General features: G+C 36.8%; 1 protein-coding gene across 1 annotated transcript in view; it reads right to left on the reverse strand.

The window, feature by feature from the left end:
* The window catches only part of TENM1 (teneurin transmembrane protein 1), an 887,850-nt gene that overhangs the window by 857,690 nt on the left and 7,708 nt on the right, over window positions 1-22,452 (reverse strand). The window contains exon 2 of the mRNA XM_061137497.1: window positions 13,021-13,087. The gene's annotated coding sequence lies outside the window, so the exon portion shown is untranslated. The remainder of the gene's footprint in view (window positions 1-13,020; window positions 13,088-22,452) is intronic.

Genomic DNA, 22,452 nt, shown 5'->3' on the forward strand with positions numbered 1-22,452 from the left:
GAGGCATAAAACCAGAATACCATGTCTATTATAGACTTTGTGTTATAGAAATGAGTTACGTCATCCTATACGTCATCCAGGGAGCAAGATTTCCCCATAAGTATAACTGAACTTGTTTTATAAGTTAATTATATTTTTTTCTTTTTGCAAAAATAGCCAATGGTTAACAAAAATGGCACTGCCCACCAGAAACTATACTGAGACTGGTCCTCTGAAAGATAGTTTCTTCTGTTTTTACATGCTAATCCCTGACACACAGAAACAATTTTAATTTATGTTCTGGCAGCATCTGAGCCACAAGAAACTGAGGCTACCGACATCTGGCTTGATAAACCACATAGCTGTAAGCAAGTTTATAAATTAAATTATTTAAGTATCCCCATTTAATTTCCAGCATCTCTAAGGACAGGATGACAGACTGAAATGTGTCAAACTCAAAGAAACCAGCCTAAACTCATCTCAAACATGACACTTAAAGCAATTCAATACCATTCCACATTTCACAAACAGACATGAAAACACATTTCACTCCATCAATATAATTTGTAGTGCCCAAGTAGAATCATGCCATGATATCCCATAAGGAGCATAATTTAGAATGGACATAAATTTTACTTAAAGATTCAATTATTACATTAAATATATGACTATGTGGAAAAATCTCAGTGTGTTTGGTACAATCCCCTCAGTCTAATATATTAGAATGAATGAGGTAAGACATCAGGAGAATTTTGTTCTCCCATTTGGGGACAGCATAGTTATCAGTGTCATTGTCATTTATCGATTAAGTCATCCAACATACATTTGTAAATACTTACTAGATGCTAGATGCTGGGGTCCAGCAGTGAATAAAGTTTATATAGTCTCCACCATCATGAAGATTATTATCTCACCCTCACTAGATAAAATGTACTGATTGTCCTTCTAAAGCATTGGAACTCATTAATTCAGGATCAATTTAAATCCCTTTCCCCCTAGTAGCTCACGAAAGATATATAATACTCACTCTGATAAAATATATACACTTGGCTACAAAAGGAATAGTGCACACATGCAGGAAAAGATGGACTCCAAAAAATCTGGTTCCAAAAGTGACTTGCTCAGTGTTGCTAGAGGTAGGAGGGAACTCATGCCTCAGTCAATCACAAAACCAAAATACACTGAGTTCCTGCTATGGACAGAGCTACATACTAAGCTTTAGTAGGGGACGAATGAGCAAGATGCTAAACTGTCTAAACTAGAGGTAAACCTCATGGCAGTGATACAAAAAAGAAAGGAGGGAAGTGAAAGACATTATGAAGCACCGATTGATTATATACAGAAAGCAAAGTATCAATACAAGAAAGGGGCAAAGAAAACTTCAAGATTTTAAGCCTGGGTAGCTGGAAGAATAAAGAAATTACTGACAGAAAGTGAGAAGGTGAATAGGGGATTCAACCTCAGAAAGATTATGACCTCACCATTAGAAACACAATGCATTTCTGATATCTGTAGTCTATTCAAGTATACGGGTGTGGCAGGAAGTTGGAGATAAGGGACCTTAGTACAGGAAATGGATATTTAAAATCATTTACATAAGAAATGGTAGTTAGGTTCATAAAGGTAGACAAAATCTCCATGGAAGAAAAGGCAGAGGGAAAAAAATAATAATGGATCTTGGGTATATCCACAGTTTGAGTATAAGAAACAGAAAATAATCCAGGAAGAAATATCTATTTTCTTTCTTTCTTTTTTCTTTTTGGCCATGCCATGCAGCTTGTGGGATCTTAGTTCTCCAACCAGGCAGCAAACTCCCTTACCCCCTGCAGTGAAAGCATGGAGTCCCAACCACTGGGCCACCAGGGAAGTACTAAAATCTCCATTTTCTTTACTCAAGGAAACTTCACAGGAAATGAACAATACCGACACCAGGCAAAGAGAAGACAAGTTCTAGAATGTTGATACGAGTAGGCAAAGGATTAGAGGACACAAGAAAACCAAGTTATTCTGATTCATTTTTTTTCTTTCTTTCTATTCAAGCTACTGCAAACATTTTAAAGACTTATTTCAGAATATACCTACTAGAATCATCCTTTAGAGGGGTAACATTGGGCTCCTTTAGTAGGTAGCACCAGCAGTAAAGAACCCACCTGCCAATGCAGGAGACTTAAGAGACACGGGTTTGATCCCTGGGTCGGGAAGGTCCCCTGGAGAACGGCATGGCAACCCACTCCAGTATTCTTGCCTGGAGAATCCCATGGACAGAGGAGACTGGCAGGCTACAGTCCATAGGTTTGCAAAATCAGACACAACTGAAGAGACTTATCACGCACACAATAAAAGCACTCTGTGCAGGTGTCTGAAATTCATCTGCCATATGCAAAGGTCCAGTCCAAGATTCAGATGCCTTAACTCAGGAGTTCTAAAATGTAAGATCCCCTGGAGGAGGGCATGGCAACTCACTCAAGTATTCTTGCCTGGAGAATTCCATGGACAGAGGAGCCTGGAGGGCTACAGTCCATGGGGTCGCAGAGTCAGATACGACTGAGCGACTAACACTTTCACTTTTAGAAACAAAATAGTAGCTGAAACCATATTTGTATACTGGCCATACCACTTACTTACAAAGTATAAAACACAAACTTGAGAATAAGAAGACAAAATATAAAATGAAGAAAGTACATTCACCCTCTTTTGCCAAATGCCAAGAATGAGAAAAAAAGATTCTATGTGTTTTGGCAAACTGGAAATTTAAGATGGAAAATCACTATTTAAGGAATAGTTTACATGCAGCCCCCTTTCCAATTTGAGTCTTATTCAAAAGTATTATTATTAAAGAAATGATCTTAAGACACTGGAAGTAACTATCAATGCTACGTGGATATCTAATTATTCTAGCACAATTTTATTTATTTCAATGATAAAATGAAAAGTCACAGAAAGCAAAATGATAAAATAATCTATTTTTATTTCTATAAGAAATTTGACCTAAATTACATGGCATCCTTAAAAGCAATGAGAAAAAAAGAGGGTTACACTAGCATTCAGTAACCTCATTACCCTGGATGGCCCCAACAAACCTAGAAGAGTGCTAAGGAGGGCCTATGGTGAAACTAAGAAATGAGTAGTGGGAAAGGGAAACAGTAAAAGATGTATTGAGAAAAAAGAAAGAAGAGAAAGAGGGAAAAGCAATGCTATGACAAAGGTACCCAGTTAACATTTGTAAAGTGCTCAGAACAGTGCCTGACCCACAAATGCAACATATATATCAGTCAATCAGTTCAGTCGCTCAGTCATGTCGCACTCTTTGCAACCCCATGAACTGCAGCACTCCAGGCCTCCCTGTCCATCACTAACTCTTCGAGTTTACTCAAACACATGTCCATTGAGTTGGTAATGCCATCCAACCACCTCATCCTCTGTTGTCCCCTTCTCCTCCTGCCTTCAATCTTTCCCAGCATCAGGGTCTTTTCCAATGAGTCAGTTCTTCACATCAGGTAGCCAAAGTATTGGAGTTTCAGCTTCAACATCAGTCCTTCCAATGAATATTCAGGACTGATTTTCTTTAGGATGGATTGGTTGGATCTCCTTGCAGTTCAAGGGACCCTCAAAAGTCTTTTCCAACACCACAGTTCAAAAGCATCAATTCCTCAGAACTCAGCTTTCTTTATAGTCCAACTCTCACATCCATACATGACTACTGGAAAAACCAAAGCCTTGACTAGACAGACCTTTGTTGGCAAAGTAATGTCTCTGCTTTTTAATATGCTGTCTAGGTTGTTCATAACTTTCTTTCCAAGGAGTAAGCATCTTTTAATTTCATGGCTGCAGTCACCATCTGCAGTGATTTTGGAGCCCAAAAAAATAAAGTCTGCCACTGTTTCCCCATCTAATTGCAATGAAGTGATGGGACTGGATGCCATGATCTTAGTTTTCTGAATGCTGAGCTTTAAGCCAACTTTTTCACTCTCCTCTTTCATCAAGAGGCTCTTTAGTTCTTTGCTCTTTGCCATAAGGGTGGTGTCATCTGCATATCTGAGTTTATTGATATTTCTCCTGGAAAAATCTTGATTCCAGCTTGTGCTTCATCCAGCCCAGTGTTTCTCATAATATACTCTGCATTTAAGTTAAATAAGCACGGTGACAATATACAGCCTTGACGTACTCCTTTTCCTATTGGGAACCAGTCTATTGTCCCATGTTCAGTTCTAACTGTTGCTTCCTGACCTGCATACAGATTTCTCAAGAGGCAGGTCAGGTGGTGTATATATATTTGCTAAATAAAGAATTCTATACTCATAACACTGACAACAGGACTCCCTTACCCTGTGTACAGTCATTCACATGTTTGAAAGCAGAAGCCTACAGCAAATGATTTTTCAAGATCTCCTTCAGCTCAATTATTTCACAGCTCTATGTTTCCCATAATTTTAAGAGGTTTCACTAGAGAAATTAACTGAGGGTATTTGTTGATGCATCAGAATCCTATTTTCTATGTCATCAGTTTCCATTTTACCTAAGGTTATGCTAGAACTATTTCTTCTTGTTTGTTTATAGACAGCATTCATTTGGTAGATTTCCTAGAGTTTGTGGGCCTTAGGTACTTCATCTAATACTAAACACATTAACTAGTATTCTTTAAAGGGCCATTGATTTATAAGGTAGCCCTGTCAGTAAGTTCTACTGTAAATCATTTGGTATGCTGAACTCTGTGTTCCCATCAGTAATGAAGTAGGCATTTTTATTCAAATGTAGCAGGATGTTCAGCTCCCAGGATAATGATTAAGTGAAGATCTCCTTTTTTATTCTGCAGACAAAGCAGATACCGTACTTACAGTTTAGGCTCTCAGGGACAAAAATCTTAATGGAGGCCAAGATTTCCTCAGACTTTATAGAAATAACTTTTTAAAAAGTTTGCATTCTGTAGTCCCTTTCTATGGCAATTCTGATTTCTTTTTCCTGGGGTCAGAATATTCTTGACAGGCCTCCCACTACCTTGCTATTCTTTAATAGTACTGTCATTTCCTCACTTCTCCTTCTAATGAATATTTCATCTGTCTGAAGGAATAATCATTGTGTGTTTACCAAATGACAAAATGACTTACAAAAAATGTACTTAACTGAAAATCAGCCTTTCTTAGAATTACCAAACAGTCTTCTTTCGGCTCCTTTCTCCGCCTCCTCAAACTATTGTCAACAATAAAATGAGTAGTAACTTCGTGTGCTCTCTTATGATTAAAACTATAAGCTTGATGCAAATTAGTACTCTTAGGTGGTATTCACATCATACAGTATGTAGATGCGAGCTTACACTAGGGCATGCAAATAAATGCATCTTTTATTTTGTGTTCATACATAGTATACAAAAGAGTCGAACATCAATCAAAGTGCTTTTGAACAAAGCAGTGTATAAAAATAAATAAAATTAAGAAGGGCATTGAAAACTTGTATACTTTACATGAATTTATCATTGAAGGTTTACATCATACACTGTGAATTATATCCATCCCATTTAACCAGGTGCGAATTTTGTAAACAGGAAGAGAACAAATAAGTCATCTATTACACACAGTGATAGTCAGCCATGTCACTGAAAGTGTATCTTTTAAAATTAAAGTTCACATGCAGTCATCATACAGATGAGTCTGGGAGAAAATAGGTAGCTGTGTATTCTCAGAAAACAGCCATTTAAAATCATATAAGTCGAATAGTTTCATCTGACATATGTCAGGCATCTAGCAAAAGTAGGACAATACTTGAAGGTCACAAATTCAGTGTCTATCCTATAGAAAAGACCCTGACTACTTCAGATAGTCCACCTCACAGCAAGGGATTACATGGTCCCTTTGTACTTATTTTAGAATTTTTGCCACTGATTTTTTTTTTAACCTTAAAAAGTAATATACAGTGATTCTCCATATACTTTGGAAGTATGTTAGGCTGAAGAAATAGTGATTTCAAATTTATTAAGGTGAGATGGAGTGCAGGGCTTTGTCTCACCCAAAAGGTACTTCGCTGCATTCAGCTGTCAGGTTAACAATATTATGGGACTGAAATAACACTCTTAAAGAAGATCTGCTCAGAGAGATTTTCCAGAAACCCTAAGAGCAATTTCTATTAACTCTGATTCCATTTCCTAAACATCCAGTTTTGGACTTTTTGTTGGGAAATAATGGATGCATTTCAGATTATGGCTTATCTATAAACACTTAGGGAAAGCCCAAGGCTTTCTTTTCAGCTTTGTGATTGTGTGTGTGTGCGTGTGTGTGTTTCCTGGAGTAGAGGAATAAGTACCAACCACGCAATGCTTCCATTTTCCTTAAACGACTGGCACTAAATACTCCGAGAAAATGAATTGAATCTACAAACCAAGTATTTCTGCCTCCATATTACGGTGATTCTACAGTTTCATGGAACTCTAAGCTAACAAGTGAACTGAGAATCTATACATATCTATATATCTCTATCTACTTTATCTGTCTGTCTGTCTTTGTAAGGATATATTCTATGCCAGAAAAGATCAACTTACTTGTACAACTGCCCCCTTGCAACAAAATCAAGTCAGTTTAATTCTTCTTGCTGAGTATCTGCTGCTTCTGCTTCTCTAAGGTCTCATAGGCTCTGTTTTATTCCTCATCTCACCATTGCATGTAGGTACTTCATTCTATTGCAAGACCTTTTCTTTGCCTACTCTCAAACTTACAGAGATAGCTTGTAGCTTTGGTGAAACATCTGACCATTACTGAAATAGGCCACACAAAAAAAAAAAAAAGAAGAAGAAGAAGAAAAAAGAGCAACCTACATGATACTCTCTTACTCTCCCCTACTTAACAGCATGGATAGCCTGCCATACTTTGATTTTTCTTTTTGGTGAAGCAGCAATATAGAGAAAGCTAGGTCATAGGAGTGTTCAAGGGGAATTTAAAAATGAACATGTTTTGGATTCACTGATCTATACTATAAAAAGGATGACTGTCAGCTATGAGCAAATTTGAAACTAAGAAATCCTTATAGGATTGACTGCAAATATACAGGAAGTCACTAGATGAAAGTTTAATGTAACTACATCTGGACCTGTATCTTGACTATTTTGATCTTATACAAAGAAAGATCATGACCAAACTGGTATAAGGAGAAAGACTTATTTAAAAAATTTTTTTATTTATTAAAAAAACCCACTAAAAAAAACCCCTAAAGCTTTCAATTTTTTGAGATTCTCTCATTTGGATGTTCCATAGCCTTCAAAAACAAGTAGGTATAAAACAGAACCCCTTAACCTCCCTCACCTAGACCCCTAGTTTCACTTCCATCACCAAGGCAGATAAATGGGATTAGGGTGGGTGCGGTATGGTTGGAAAAAAACTGCAAAAGTACAGGGTCAAGATATCTAAAAGCGGGCCCAGGACCCGACTACAAATCCTACTTAAAGACTTTCCCTTGGGTCATGAAAAAAAATTTCAACTCAGCCTAAACTTGATCTCAGTAACAGTGAATGGTATTATTACCTTCCATTCAGTCTCCCAAGTCAGAAACCTTCCCCTTACTCCCCATATCTAGTGAGTGATTCATGACTATCAGTTCTACAAAGTTAGCACATCTCAAATCTCAAGAGCCTCAAACTGTAGGCCCTGGACCCATGGCATCAGCATCCTCTGAGAACTTGCTAGAAATGCAAATTATTGGGCCCTACCTCACACTAACTGAAGCAGAACATCAAGAGTAGGGTCTAGCAATTTGCAATTTAATAAGCCCTACAACAAACCCTCAAGTTTGAGAACCACTGTTCTCAACCTATCCCTTTATCATTGTTCCCACTGGTAATGGCCATCTGGTCCTTGTCATCTCTCACCTGACCTATATTAGTAGTTTCCTAAATGGTTTCCTGGCCATCAGAAATTCTGCCCCCTCCAATCCATTCTTCATACTATCACCTGGGTGAACCCTCTATATCACAAATAGGGTTATTAAAGTCCTTCCCTCATTCCTCTATGACTGTAGAAGTGCCTTTAAGCCATGTTCCTAGGTACACTCATTTCAAGGGTTGCCTATCAGACAAGATAAAAGCTCAGTGGGTAGTACAACAAACTTAAAGTTCATAAGCAGAGTTAGAAAACCACTGGCTTCCTAGAAAAAGGAGATGTTCTTAGGCCAGATAAGTCTCTCTTCATCTGTCCCTAGCCTACCTCTGCAGCCTCATCTTCTCTCATTTCTGCCTTCTACATCACCCTTTAGCTCAAGAGGATGATTGCTATTCCTCTAAGAGACCAGGCTATTTTATGTTCTTGTGTCACTGCTTCTTTTGCATTGAACATCTGGCCATCCCCACCATTTGTTCATCAGATGAAACCAAATTGCTAATCCCTACCCACCCTACCAGTGTATATTTACAGAATATCTCTAGTACTAGCATTACTTTCTTAATTAAAACTTTTCAGATGCCTGCTTCTTATCCTTGTGCTAGATGGACTTGATTAACCCCCCTGCTTTGTGCCCTAAGAGTTGTAGTTGGAGTGATAATTAATATTTATAGATGATGTACAATTTTGTATACCAGCCACCATATAGAGTGCTTTATGTGTCATGGGCAGGCTATTTTAAACTTCACAAGTCTATGAGGTATTAAGTCTAATTATTATTTCATTTTAGAGGAGAGAAGACTGAAGTTAGAAAGATTATGCTTATTCTACTTACCCAAGGTGTACAGCCGACATATGGCAGAATTGGATCATCTCACCATTTAAACTCCAAAGTATTTGCTCTTAACTACTACAGCACAGGGACCAGGATCATATCACACAAGTCAAGTAAGCAAGGAATAAGACAACAGTGGGTGGCAGACACTATGGAATTGAACAGAGCACTCAAGCTATAAACATTTTAAAAAGGAAGGGGAGAGGAGAGAAGAGTCCCAAGTTGCAAACAAAACACGTCTTAGGACTGATCCTGAGCAGTAAGCCACTAGCTTGAGACTCCTATTCCATACGACATTCAATTTCCAACTTTATGCTTGTCATAAAGCCCCTACCAGGATAATTTATTAGGATAGTAGTGCCTATATCTTTCTCACTGCTGCAGGTACCCCATGAAAGAAAGAATTTTCTACTCGTCACCTATCCACAAAGTCTTGCATCCTAGACTTCAAGGCAGGAGGATGACAGACAAGGGGATGGGAGGAAGAGGCATCAGTGTTCTATAGAAGGCGAGGGAAAGAGGGCTACATTCTCCCTGAGACTCATGGTGGGAGGAAGAGAGAATTGTCAGGTGTCTCAGGGATCTCATAAGTGATTGTACTTCAATAAAAGAGGGGCCTGATATTGATATCTAGAAAAAACAATCACTAGACAAATATCTTTGTGTACCAAGATCAGCATGAACCGTATCTTTCAGCCACAGCAATTGCTAACAACTAGCGAATTCTCCCCAAATTTTCTGTACTGGGAAAATCTCAATATACTAGTTTTCTATTGCCATTGTAATAAACAACCACAGACTTGGTGGCATAAAACAACACAGGTTCATCTTACAGTTCTCTAAGTCAGAAGTCTGAAATGGGTCTTGATGGGCTAAAATCAAGGTGTCAGCATGGCTACATTCCTTTCTAGAGTCTCCTGGAGATAACCCTTTTCCTTACCCTTTTCAGTTTCTAGACGTTTCACCCCATTCTTTGGCTCATGGCCACTGTCTTCTCAGGCTGCCATCTCTCTGGTTCTCTCTCTTCTGCCTCCTCCCTCTTCCACTTTTAAGGATCCTTGCTATTACATTGAGTTTACCAGTTAACCAGGATAATCTCCTTTATTATAAGCTCAGCTGAATAACAACCTCAATTCCAGCTGCAATCTTCATTCCCTTTGCCATGTGATGCAACATATTCACAGGTTCCAGGGATTAGAACATGGACATCTTTGGGGGCATTCTGCCTACCAGGACCAGTGATTCTTACAGATTTTTTGAGTGGGGGCTATTTGAGATTATATATATCTCATTGCCCTATTTGATTAGGGCAATCAATATTTGAAGCTCTTTAAATTTACAAAAAGAATATGAATGCCATGAGCAAATAAATTCATATGCAACTCACATATACAATACTTGATTATTTTACTTCTTTCTATATAGGTCAGTCCTCATGTCTCTACCAATAGTTTGTGATTGGGGACCATGTCCCTCATTGACTTTTGTTTCCCCAGCAACTAGCACCATGCCTGGCACATTGTAAAAACTTATAGCTTATCACAGTAATAAATAAATGAAAAATGCTTCCTCTGGGAAAGAAATCATAGCATTGCATTTGTTACATATTTCAGAGCTGTGCATATCTTGAAAACTGAGTCTAGTGCTAAAAAGGGAGAAGGAAGCTGAACATATCCAATTTTTAAAAATCTATTTAAAATAGATATCAGAGGCATTTTAAAATTATTTCTAAAATGGATCATTCATCAGTGGAATAAGGAGCAAAAGAAAGGGAACTGTTCCCCTAAACCATATGAATTCTTACTTATATTTCATTTCAAATCAATAAGAGGAAAGTCACTTCTAAAATACTGTGATTCATGAACTTCATCTACTGCTCCTTCTCTTGGTTTGATCAGAATAGACATCTTTATACAGTATCAGAATTGTTGACATTTTATTGCATTACCAAATCTCATTATTATGTATTAAATGCTATTATTTATGGCTACTCCTTAATCTGATGTGAGACAGAAAAATTATTGAAGGATTGGCATCTCAGGAATAGGCATTTTATAAGGATGAAGGACTGACTAGGAAGAGTCAATGGTCCTTCAGCTGCCCCTCAGATCATTAACTCCAAGTGGTTATTTACTCCCAGGCACTGTCCTGTGCCCAGCATGTTACTGCTGTGATATGTAGATGAAGAAGCGTATATTTTAAGTGCTTTAATATGAACTCAATGCTCATGAAGGGTGCCAGATCAAAAGCACTGGAGTCTGAAGTCATCGGGTTATGCACTTGACTGGTTCCAAGTTTCAGAGAGATACTTGACTGTGAATGACCACCTTGCAAGAGGGAGAAAACATACAGTTCTGCTGAACTTCAAGAGATAGAGGAGATGCACAACAACATCCCTAAGTTAAGCATTTTATCAAAAAGGAAAAGGAGACTACTAACTAACTGAACTCCTACTTGAATCAATTTAGTATAATGCCAATACTGGTGTGCATGGCGGGGGATAGGGGGAAGTGGCTAGTGCTGTTAGCATACACAATTGCTTTTAGATAAAAAGTAAATAAATGCCCTACTACCAATGCACTAAAGCACTTAAACAAGCAGCAATCTTTTTAACAACTGGTGTGTGTATTTCAAGTTAATGGCTAATCTTGACTCCATTTTGCATACTTGAGAAGAGCCCTTAATTCTATAAAAGTCATCGACTGCTTTAGCATGAAAAAGGTTTTGTTATAGATGTGATAAAACCAAGGCTGGGGCAGACAGGGGACCTAGGAGGACCATATCACTCTTATAAGACTGGGAATAGATCCTGTGTTTTCTGATTGACAGGCAAGGGCTTTTCTACTTGTCTCTCAAAGGGAGGAAAAGTAGCTGCTCTCTGAACCTTTTAAATATTTAGTGTCAATTATTTTCCTAAGTGTGCGTTCTTTTGGCCTGCTTGACATTTTTCCTCCATTCGGATCTATTCATTCACATTAGCTTTGCAAGACTATCATTTTTCACACATTTAAACCTTTTTAGTATGAAAAAAATACCTTTCAGTTAATATTACACAACTAGCAGACTCACAATTCCCAAATTAAGAAAATTATTTTCTTGACTGAATGACACATCTTCCTTCCCAGTAAGTTTCTCTTTTAATGTCATTTTATTTTCTGATCTTACTTTTTTTTCCTATAGTGAAATGAGTTTTTTGGCAATGGTATTCCCTAAAGACAGTACCTCTAGAAGAATGGCAAATAGAACTACATGCATAGTTAAAACTGACAAATCTATTTTAAATTCCCATAACAGAATAATCTCAATTAACTGAAACCCAATTAAAAAACTCTTAATGCACTGTACTGTGTTTTTTGAAGGACAATGCAAATTCCAAGATTTTAAAGATTTCATTTTCCAAAAATATCACAAATACAGATCATTCTTTTGATTTTTTTTATAAGTGGGATGAGAATTAATATTTGAATCATGATGCATAGTGCTGCCAGATACAGGTATTGAAGGAAAAAAGTCACTGCTTCCTATTCCGTACTTACTAAAAACTTAACATTGATTAATATTTTTAATAAGAATGAAGCCCAGTGAGGGAAATCTTTTAAGTAACCAAAGATTTTGATTAATCTGAAAATCTCCCTCATCTTGCCACATTTTCTCACATATTCCATCTAACATAGGACTGCATATAGAAGCAATCACTTTCTCAATATTCCAGGTGAATTCTATCTAGGTTGGCATATTTACCAAATGAAAAGACACAATGACTTCTAACCAGGATGGTTCCATAGAAGGATAGATGAAAGGAAGGAAAGATGGAAGAGTAAATAAATTAATGCAATACCATGACAATACAGACATTTTACTTTGAACTTTCCTAAAAAATTAAAACATTCATTTCAAGAGGCAACTATTTATTTTGTCATTAAAGCAGTATTATCTTAATGGAAATATTTTTGCCATTGTTATGGAGAAAGGCCATGTTTATTTGTAGTCAGTGGAAACTACTAAATGGTTTAGTATACATACTTAATGGCCACTGTTATTCCCTTGTACTCTGCAGATGCCCCCATTAGTTAAGGAGTCTCTTGGTTTTAGTAGTTGTGTGTGGAAAAGGTCACAGAATCATTCAAACACAGAGGGCAGCCTGTACATTTGAATTTGCAAAGACTCAATTATGGAGTAGAGACACAAGATTATCTATACAATAGTCAAATTTTAAGTTTAAAACAATGCATTTCATTCACATGGCACTCAATAAATATAACATTATTAAGGTGGAACATTCTGTTCTTTTCACATCATATATGTGTGTGTTCAATTTCTAAAGTAAGTTTCAGTGTAGAATGTACATACCTTGACAGATCCAGAAGTTATGAGAATCGAAAAGGAGACAGCTGAATAAAGGTCACCCTTGTAATTCCTGTAAACAAATTAGGCCAAATTATCCTTCAAACATATGTACAAGCAGGTCCAAAGTAGTCCTTACATGAGGGTAAGGACAGAGACGTGTAGGGTGGGGGTGGGAGTGGGCATGGGAGTTGTGAATGTAAGGCTTCATTTTGTAATTCGCAAAGGATAAAGGGGTCAGTTTCTTAAAAGATCTGCTTGAAACACCAAACAATTATATTAACTATGCTGCTAATAATTTCTTAATTATGAATGGGTATACATGAAGGGCTACGGAATTCTCACCCACAAAGACTCTCTCAAATTAATACTATTTAATTTTCACTCAATATACCACTCATTTTGAGATGAAATACCCACAATTTCAAGACCTTTTCACCAATGTAGACAATTTATAACAATCGCAACTTCTCATATTAAGATAGTCCTTTACAATTTACAGAAAACTTTCATATACACATTTCATTTAATTCTCAGGACAACCTTGTTACAAGATTAGGAAAGTGAGGCCTGGAGAGGTGAAATGGCCTGCATAAAGTCACATAATGTCATAGGTGGCAGAGCCAGGACTAGAACCCATGTCCCCTCACTTTGGTTTCCCAAGTTCCACACAACTTTCCTTATTCAAGTTATAAGATAGAGTATACGTCTCCACGTGCACACTTGTGAGCATGTGTGCTAAGTCATATCTGACTCTGCAACCCCATGGACTGTGTCACCTGCCAGACTCCTCTGTCCATGGGATTTCCCAGGCAAGAATACTGGAGTGGGTTGCCATTTCCTTCTTCAGGGGATCTTCCTGACCCAGGGATTGAACTTGCATCTCTTGTGTCTCCTGCATTGCAGGCAGATTCTTTACAACTAGCACCATCTGGGAAGCCCACAAATGTGCACACTTGGTACTGAGGAATAGGGCAGGAAGTGTACCCTGTAATGAACCCCATTAATTTACTCCACTTGACAGACTTCTCCCTCTAATTGATATAGGGCCTTATATGAAGTCACATAGATGTTTAACATAAGAACTTTATCTCTTTTTTTTTTAGCATTTTATTTTGTGTTGGGTTATAGCCAATTAACAATGTTGTGATAGTTTCAGGTGGACAGTGAAGGGACTCAGCCATATGTACACATGTATCCATTCTCCTTCAAACCCCTCTCCCATCCAGGCTACCACATAACATTGAGCAGAGTTCCCTGTGTTATACAGTAGATCCTTGTTGGTTATCCATTTTAAATATAGTACATGTCCATCTCAAACTCCTTAACTATCCGGATCTTCCCCAATCCTTAACCCCCCTCAGCAACCGTAAGTTCATTCTCTAAGTCTGCGAGTTTCTTTCTGTTCTGTAAGTTCATCTGTATCATTTCTTTTTAAATTTCACATATAAGGATGTCATATGATATTTCTCCTTCAGTAGTAAACTGGTAGTAGTAAACTGGTACAGTATTTTTGGAGGGCAACTTGGCAATAGATACCAAAAGCCTAAAAAATACACACTCCCTTCAATCCATTCACTCCATGTTTATATATTTATAAGGCAATTATCAGAGATGTATATACAAAGGAGTATATATAAGAATTTTTTCATGATTTTTTAAATATAAATATTGGAAATTACCTAATGCCCAATAATTGGAGTTTGGTGAAATATATCAAGGAACAACTATATGTTTTACTAAGAAGTCATTAAATATGATATGAGAACTGTTAGGATATTAATTGTCATTCCATATCATCTCTACCTATGGCTTTAATTTGCTGCTTTTAAATCATGCTCTGGAAGAATTGAGGAAGAGGACAATTACATTTTTCTTTTTTACATTTTTGATTGCTTTTTCAGCTGTGTCTCTGACTCTCTCTGTATCTTCATCTCTGTGTGTATACATATATAATATACTTTACTGACATAGACATATATTAATAATATATTGATAAATGTAAAAACCATATTATTTTCTAATTTTTCTAAAATGAACTTTTATCACCCATATAATAAAAAGCTATATGTTTTAAATCCTTCAAAAATCCATTTTAGAAAATGCATTGTGGTAAATTAAAGAAAAAGAAAAGGAAAATATTAACATTCTAGTACTTTATGATTGGCACTTCATTAACCTGATGGCCCCAATTTATCAATTAAATAATTCCCAAACCCATCTTTTTAAATATTTGAGCCAAAAGTCTCAGTAATAAGGGCAAACAATTTAAATTTTCTACACAGTAAATCAAGACAGAAGACAGTATCTAAAAGCAATTTTTAAAAAAAATGTAGGTCAATAACATCATTGTCACCTTTGACAAAGATCACCAAGGTGACCTTGCAATGATAATAGAGAGTATAATATTATTAGTAATGATATCCATATCCAATACACTATATATATAAATCATTCGTAATAGACTAGAGTGGTGCTCTTGATTGGCTGCAGTCTAACTGCCCAATGTGCATTTTTCATCACTGTTCATGTTGCTCAAAAAAGACATGCTTCTGCTCAAGTGTTCATATAGTTCCATAATAGTGCTAAGTTAGAATCTTTTAAGGAAAGACATTTTAGAAAGTACTTAGATCTAGACTACAAAAAGTATTTCTGGCTCTTCTGCCACATATACCAGAGCCAGTCTGTAGAAATTGGCTTCATACTCATCAGGCTGATTCTGCAAGGCAGCTAGCAAAATTGCTTTAAAAATCGGACTGTCCTATATGCAGCATTTCGCCTGGGTGAGATACACAGAGGACTGGGAAGCAAGAGGGCTTTAAAATCAGATAGCTCTTCTCTGCTCACTTATCAATTGCCTTCTGACTGAGCTTTTAGGAGCCTATCTCCCCGCTTATGACTAGAGAAGGCCAGTTCACAGAATCTATGTAAGATGCCCCAAGTCACTTGCCATCACTTACCCGTTCCCAACATGTACCACTTCCCTTACCTTTTCCCTCTTTATTCGACTCAATAATTCATTACCACAAAAAAACTGCTGACTGTCTTAATACTGCATGAGGGCTAGCTACCCTTAGAGGGAAAGAAAAAAAAAAAGAATGTTTGACAGGGCCATCATTGAACACAACCAGATGATACATAACAGAGGCAAAAACAGCAGGAGCCACAAATGTTAGAAATGCATCTTACAGAACTATTAGTTTTGGAGGTAGGCTAGAGCCTATAAGAAGAGTCCTAAATCCAAATCTGAAAAGCTCATTAAGAGATCATCTAACTCAAGCTTTTATTAGTGCCACTGCCTCTTGTTTGGGCCCACCTAGAGAATAATATTCTACATCCTTCAGTTCTCAGCCTCTTAAAATGAAAGCCATCTGGGATTGGCTACGGATATAAATGCATAAATTGGAGGTGAGCAGAAGAAAGGTCTAAAAATCTAGTTCAAAAAGAAGGACTTCCCTGGTGGCTCAGCTGGTAAAGAATCTGCCTGCAATGCAGGAGAAGACCCAGGTTCAATCCCTGGGTTGGGAAGATCCCTTGTACTCATATGTATTAATTTGAACATGCTTATATATGTGTACGGCTAGATCCCTTTCTCAGATGCATTTAAAAAGTATAACTCCTACTCATTTAGAAAATGGGGCTTTTAAAACTTGTTTTTCAATAATTACTCAATTACAAACTGATTATAACTAAAACACCTATATTAACACTATACTTTCAAAGGACTTTGGGATGCATATAAGTCACACTTTATTTTACTGATGACAGTATCTTTTACATATTGCTACACATGCTTTGAAAACCCTAATGCTTTTTTTCTAATGGGACATTTACTCAAAGACCTTGTAGAAAATAATTGTGTTAATAACAGAGACAGTTTTCTCATTACAATGATCAGTGTTCTCAGACAATTAATGCTGTAGCACTCTGTATTGTCACTTTCTTCCTCAGGGCCAGGAAAACTTCTAGGTTTACATTATTGGCTTCAGCTTCTCTTTTTCTGGCAATATGGGCATCTCTAATGATGAGACCTGCCAAAACTTGTCAATGCTATTTTTCTTCTTTTCCATTAGAGGTGACTGTGGCTGAATAGCCAAGTAATCTATAGTCTAACTACACTTAATTGTTTTTACTACATGACATGAAGAAATATAGTGAGTAATCACTTCTGTTTTACATGAAGTAAATTGCTAGTGCTTTCCACAGCAATAGGAAGAAGCCTTAACTTGCCTAATCTCCCTCGAACACCCTGTTTAAATCCTAACATGATAAACTCAACCCTCCTTGATTCTCCAGTGAATGAAGACTAGATTTGATCAGTGGCTCTCAATTATATTCCCTGGCTGTAGAACTCTTCAAAATAAAGCAGCCACACAACAGTTGGCCCCAATTACAATTGGTATATTCCTCAAGGACAGTAGGTTTATTCTCCTTGTTATTTATTACCTAAACTTCACTTCTAAGGTGGAAATATAATTTATATTTGTGTTTTTGCTTCCCCTTTGTTTCATAAATGTATTTTTTCTGTAATGAAAATTATATATAGACTTATTTTAGAAAATCTCAAAAATACAGAAAGGAAAAACATCACCTATTACCCACCTCCTCTAAACAGAGATAATTACTTTTGGTATTTAATCTTTTTCCAGTCTTTTTTTCTTTCTTACATATTGGGTATATATAATTTGTATTCTGCTTCATTATTTGATAGTATAACATTAAACGTTCTCCTTTAATCATAAAATATTACATTGTCTAAACTTACCATAAATCACTTAGCAATCCTCTTTGCTGAACATTTAAGTTTCTTCATTTTTTTCACTCTTAAAAATAATGCTTGGTGAAAATCTTTGCCAAATAAAGCTTTTTTCTGCTTTTTGCACTATTTCTTTAGGACAAATCCCCAGAAGTAGAATTACTGGGTCAAATGGTATGAGCATTTTTAAGGTTTTTGGCTGCAAGCTGCCAAATCCATACCAACTAACATTTCATCATGTCCTTATTATTCATTCACTCATTCAGCCAATTCCTATTAAACATCTACTATGTACCAGGCTCTGTACTAGGTGACATGAATGCAAAACAGATACCCAGTCCATGCAGTGAGCAAAACAGACACCAAGTCCATGCCCTCAGGGATCTTATATATTAGTAGATTTGATAAATATAAATAAACATACAGAGTGATACCGAATAGTGATGAGCAGCAATATGAGGGAAAAACAGAAGCAGATAAAGGCATAGAGAGGACTCATTACATAGGATGGCCATGGAATATCTCTATGATGAAGGAAAACTTGTTCAAAGTAAGAAAATGCATTTCAGGCAGAGGGAATAGCAAGTGCAAAGGCCCTGGGAGACAAAAGTGCATGGCATGTTTAAGGAACAGAATGGAAGGCAGGGTGGCTAGAATGTTATGAGCAAAATTCAGCGGGAAGAATAGAACGATATGAAATCAGATATATAAGGACCAAATCCTGCAGGACTGTGTAGGACATGGTAAAGATTTTTTTAAATTTTATTTAATGTGTGATAACAAGCCAGCCATCAGAGGGTAGAGGGTGGGAAAATCACAAGATTTTATTTATTTTTTTTAAAGGATCAACCTAGTTGCTGTGTGGAAAACTATGTAGGGTCAATTTCTCCAAGGAAGACATACAGATGGCTAACAAACACATGAAAAGATGCTCAACATCACTCATTCTCAGAGAAATGCAAATCAAAACCACAATGAGGTACCATTACACGCCAGTCAGGATGGCTGCTATCCAAAAGTCTACAAGCAATAAATGCTGGAGAGGGTGTGGAGAAAAGGGAACCCTCTTACACTGTTGGTGGGAATGCAAACTAGTACAGCCGCTATGGAAAACAGTGTGGAGATTTCTTAAAAAACTGGAAATAGAACTGCCATATGACCCAGCAATCCCACTTCTGGGCATACACACTGAGGAAACCAGATCTGAAAGAGACACGTGCACCCCAATGTTCATCGCAGCACTGTTTATAATAGCCAGGACATGGAAGCAACCTAGATGCCCATCAGCAGATGAATGGATAAGGAAGCTGTGGTACATATACACCATGGAATATTACTCAGCCATTAAAAAGAATTCATTTGAACCAGTCCTAATGAGATGGATGAAGCTGGAGCCCCTTATACAGAGTGAAGTAAGCCAGAAAGATAAAGAATATTACAGCATACTGACACATGTATATGGAATTTAGAAAGGTGATAACGATAACCCTATATGCAGAACAGAAAAAGAGACACAGAAATACAGAACAGACTTTTGAACTTTGTGGGAGAATGTGAGGGTGGGATATTTCAAAAGAACAGCATGTATACTATCTATGGTGAAACAGATCACCAGCCCAGGTGGGATGCACGAGACAAGTGCTCCGGCCTGGTGCACTGGGAAGACCCAGAGGAATCGGGTGGAGTGGGAGGTGGGAGGGGGGATCGGGATTGGGAATACATGTAAATCCATGGCTGATTCATATCAATGTATGACAAAACCCACTGGAAAAAAATAATAATAATAATAAAAATTAAAAAAAAATGTATATAAGGGCATAAATTAGAAGGCCATTTCAGTAGTCTAGGTGAGAGACAGTGGCTTAGACTGAAACACTAATGGTGAATGAGAGGAAAATGATTCAAAGGATATGGCTTGAAGGTACAGTAATGTCAGGTGTGAAAAAAGAAGAATCAAGAAAACTCTGAAGTTTGGGACTTCAGCAATTACACCAAGTGTCATCTTACAAAACAAAACAAAACCCCTTGTATTTATTTTTTCTAATCTGCATTTATTTTGATTATTGGAGACTGAGTTTTTTTCATGCTTACTAGCCATTTGAATTTCCTTTAATGAATTAGTTTCCCAAGTCTTTGCTTAGATGGCATTTATAAAACCCTTTCCTCCCTAAGCTTTTATTTCATTATTTCCTGGTTTGCCTTCTACCTCTCTGACTTGATTCTTTCTTGACTTGCTCTCTCTTGAATGCTCCTCTTATTTCACCAACATTTTAAGTTCACTGTGTCTCGAGATTTCATCCTCACTTCTCTTCTTACTTTATATACACTCTCTAGGTGAACTCACCTTCCTATGATTTCAACTACTACATTGACTGATGGCCACACAAATCTTTTTCCAGACCTGATCTTCAGATCTGCAATTTCCATATGTGACAAATCATCTCTACCAAGAAGTCTAGATAGTGTCTCATATTAAGTCAGTCCAAACGTGACCCGATTATCCCCATCAAAACTGGCTTTTTCTTCTATGTTCCCTGTATTGCTTAACAGCATTACACAATTTTCCAAGCCAAAAGTCTCAGTGTCGTTCCTCCCTTTTCCTTTCAAGGTAATTGAGTTCCATGTCCCAAACGTTGTTACCTTATGAGTAGCTTTCAAACTTTCCCCTCTCCTCTCCATCTTTGCTGTCCCTGCCATGGTTCACACCCTCCTAATTGCAACACAGTCCCTTAATGTGCTCTTCATGGACTTCAATCCATCCTTCATACCGGTTGCCATCTTTCCAAAACTCAAAGTTGGTGACCTGCCCCCCTCACTTTAAAGCCCCTCATCTAATTCAGTGGATTCTGCTACAATGCAGTACACTGTGTGATTCTGGATAAAAATCATAAAACCCACAATTCTCCAGGATTTTCTTTCCATGCAGGAAAATCCTAACACACTCAGTCATTCAACAAATATGTACTAAGCCTCCTCTGTGTGGCAGGCACACAGAAGGAAATAAGACATTATGCCTGACCTCTGTTCCCCAAACCCAGACAGGAAATAAAACAATATTCTATTTTCCTGGGTTGATATTCCCCATTGCTAATTTAGACTTGTACCCTTTCACAATCCTTTAGCCATGTGGACTGTGGGTCTCTGTATTCTCTAAAAAAAATTCTTCGCTATTATTTACAAGTCAATTCAAATGTCTGTCTCTCCCATTATATGGTAAGTTGTTTCTTTTTTTAATATCTCTGTATTACTGGATAAACAGGCATTTACAAAGTTTTGATGAATGAATGACTGACTGAACAGATGAAGTTTTTTCTTCATGAAGATGGTTTTATGAAGTATAACCAAAACTGTGTAATACTGAAGTCTTCAGTAAAAAAGAAGTCAGTCCATGAGACTTGGAGAGTCTATGGAAAACACTTGAGATTTCAAGACCTATTGTCCCAGAGCTCTGTGTAAACATTGATTCTTCTGCTTTCTCTACAACAAAGCAGTCCCAAGTATTTTGTTAAATGTCTAGGACCAGTGTTCCCTTCTTACTTAGTCTAGTGCTATTTTATACATTTCCTTAAACATGTTTTATTCCATGTTTAACAGAAATATATTGTTAAATTTTTCTCTATTCTGTGTTAAATTACCCTTAAAATATTTCCCTTGCACTGAATTCTAATTGTTTATATTAAGATTACCTCACTTTCACAAGTTGCCCAATGTTTCATTAAGGCAATATTTCAAACAGAGGATAAGAACAAAACAAATGAAAAATGTAGCACTCTTGTGTTAACACTTTATTGAAACCAAAAATAAACGTTGTCACACCTAAAGGTTGACATTTTATTAGAATAAACATGAAAAATCAATCACAAGTGCACTAACATATAGAAACATGCACAGAGTAAATCTGTAATAAAAGGTATCAACCCAGAATATTAGTGTGCTATTTTAGCTCCTATCCAAGATAACTGAAAGAATGTATGAGCCAAAAACAATATACAAATAATATTTCACATTATATTTATAATTTTCTAGTATATACTTAAAGAATAGGTCAGATTTAGAAGTAGAAGAAAAAGATTAATCACTCCCAAAACTTTAGTGAATGTCCCAGAGCTTCTTTTCTCATAAATCTGTATCTACTACCTCAACTCTAGGAAACAGCTGAAAGAAAGAAAAAGGAAGGAAGGAAAGGAGAGAAGAAATGAGAGTGATGTTATTGGTATTTAAAGGTACAAGAGTCTTCTCAAGTTAAAGTAATAGGTATCAACTGGCCAATCAACAGCATAACCTTCTCCCTTAGAAGTCACTAGATCTCATTAGTGAAATTAAAAGGAGTTTCTTAGTTGACTTGCACAGCAATTCTGTCAATGCTTCCCTACATTCCTTAAAGCTCTAAAAATATGAGTTACAATCACAAAAATATATGCATTTCAAGCATGCAGCAAGCATATAGGTGATGTACTTATATGTTTCTATAAATGATGCTTAAATCCACATCAAAATGTACACTTAATTTTTAATAAATTTAACTTTAGAAAAAATTCCATCCACACACACAAATACAAATATATTTGGGGGCTAGTTAATAGAGCTGGAGAACACACATCAATATCACTCAAATGCTTGCAATTAAGCAGAGCAGCTTTAAAAAAAGAAAATCATTAATGCTAAAGGGGGGTAATGCATAG

Source organism: Dama dama, chromosome X, assembly GCF_033118175.1.
Source record: "Dama dama isolate Ldn47 chromosome X, ASM3311817v1, whole genome shotgun sequence".
In the NCBI taxonomy this organism is placed as follows: Eukaryota; Metazoa; Chordata; class Mammalia; order Artiodactyla; family Cervidae; genus Dama; species Dama dama.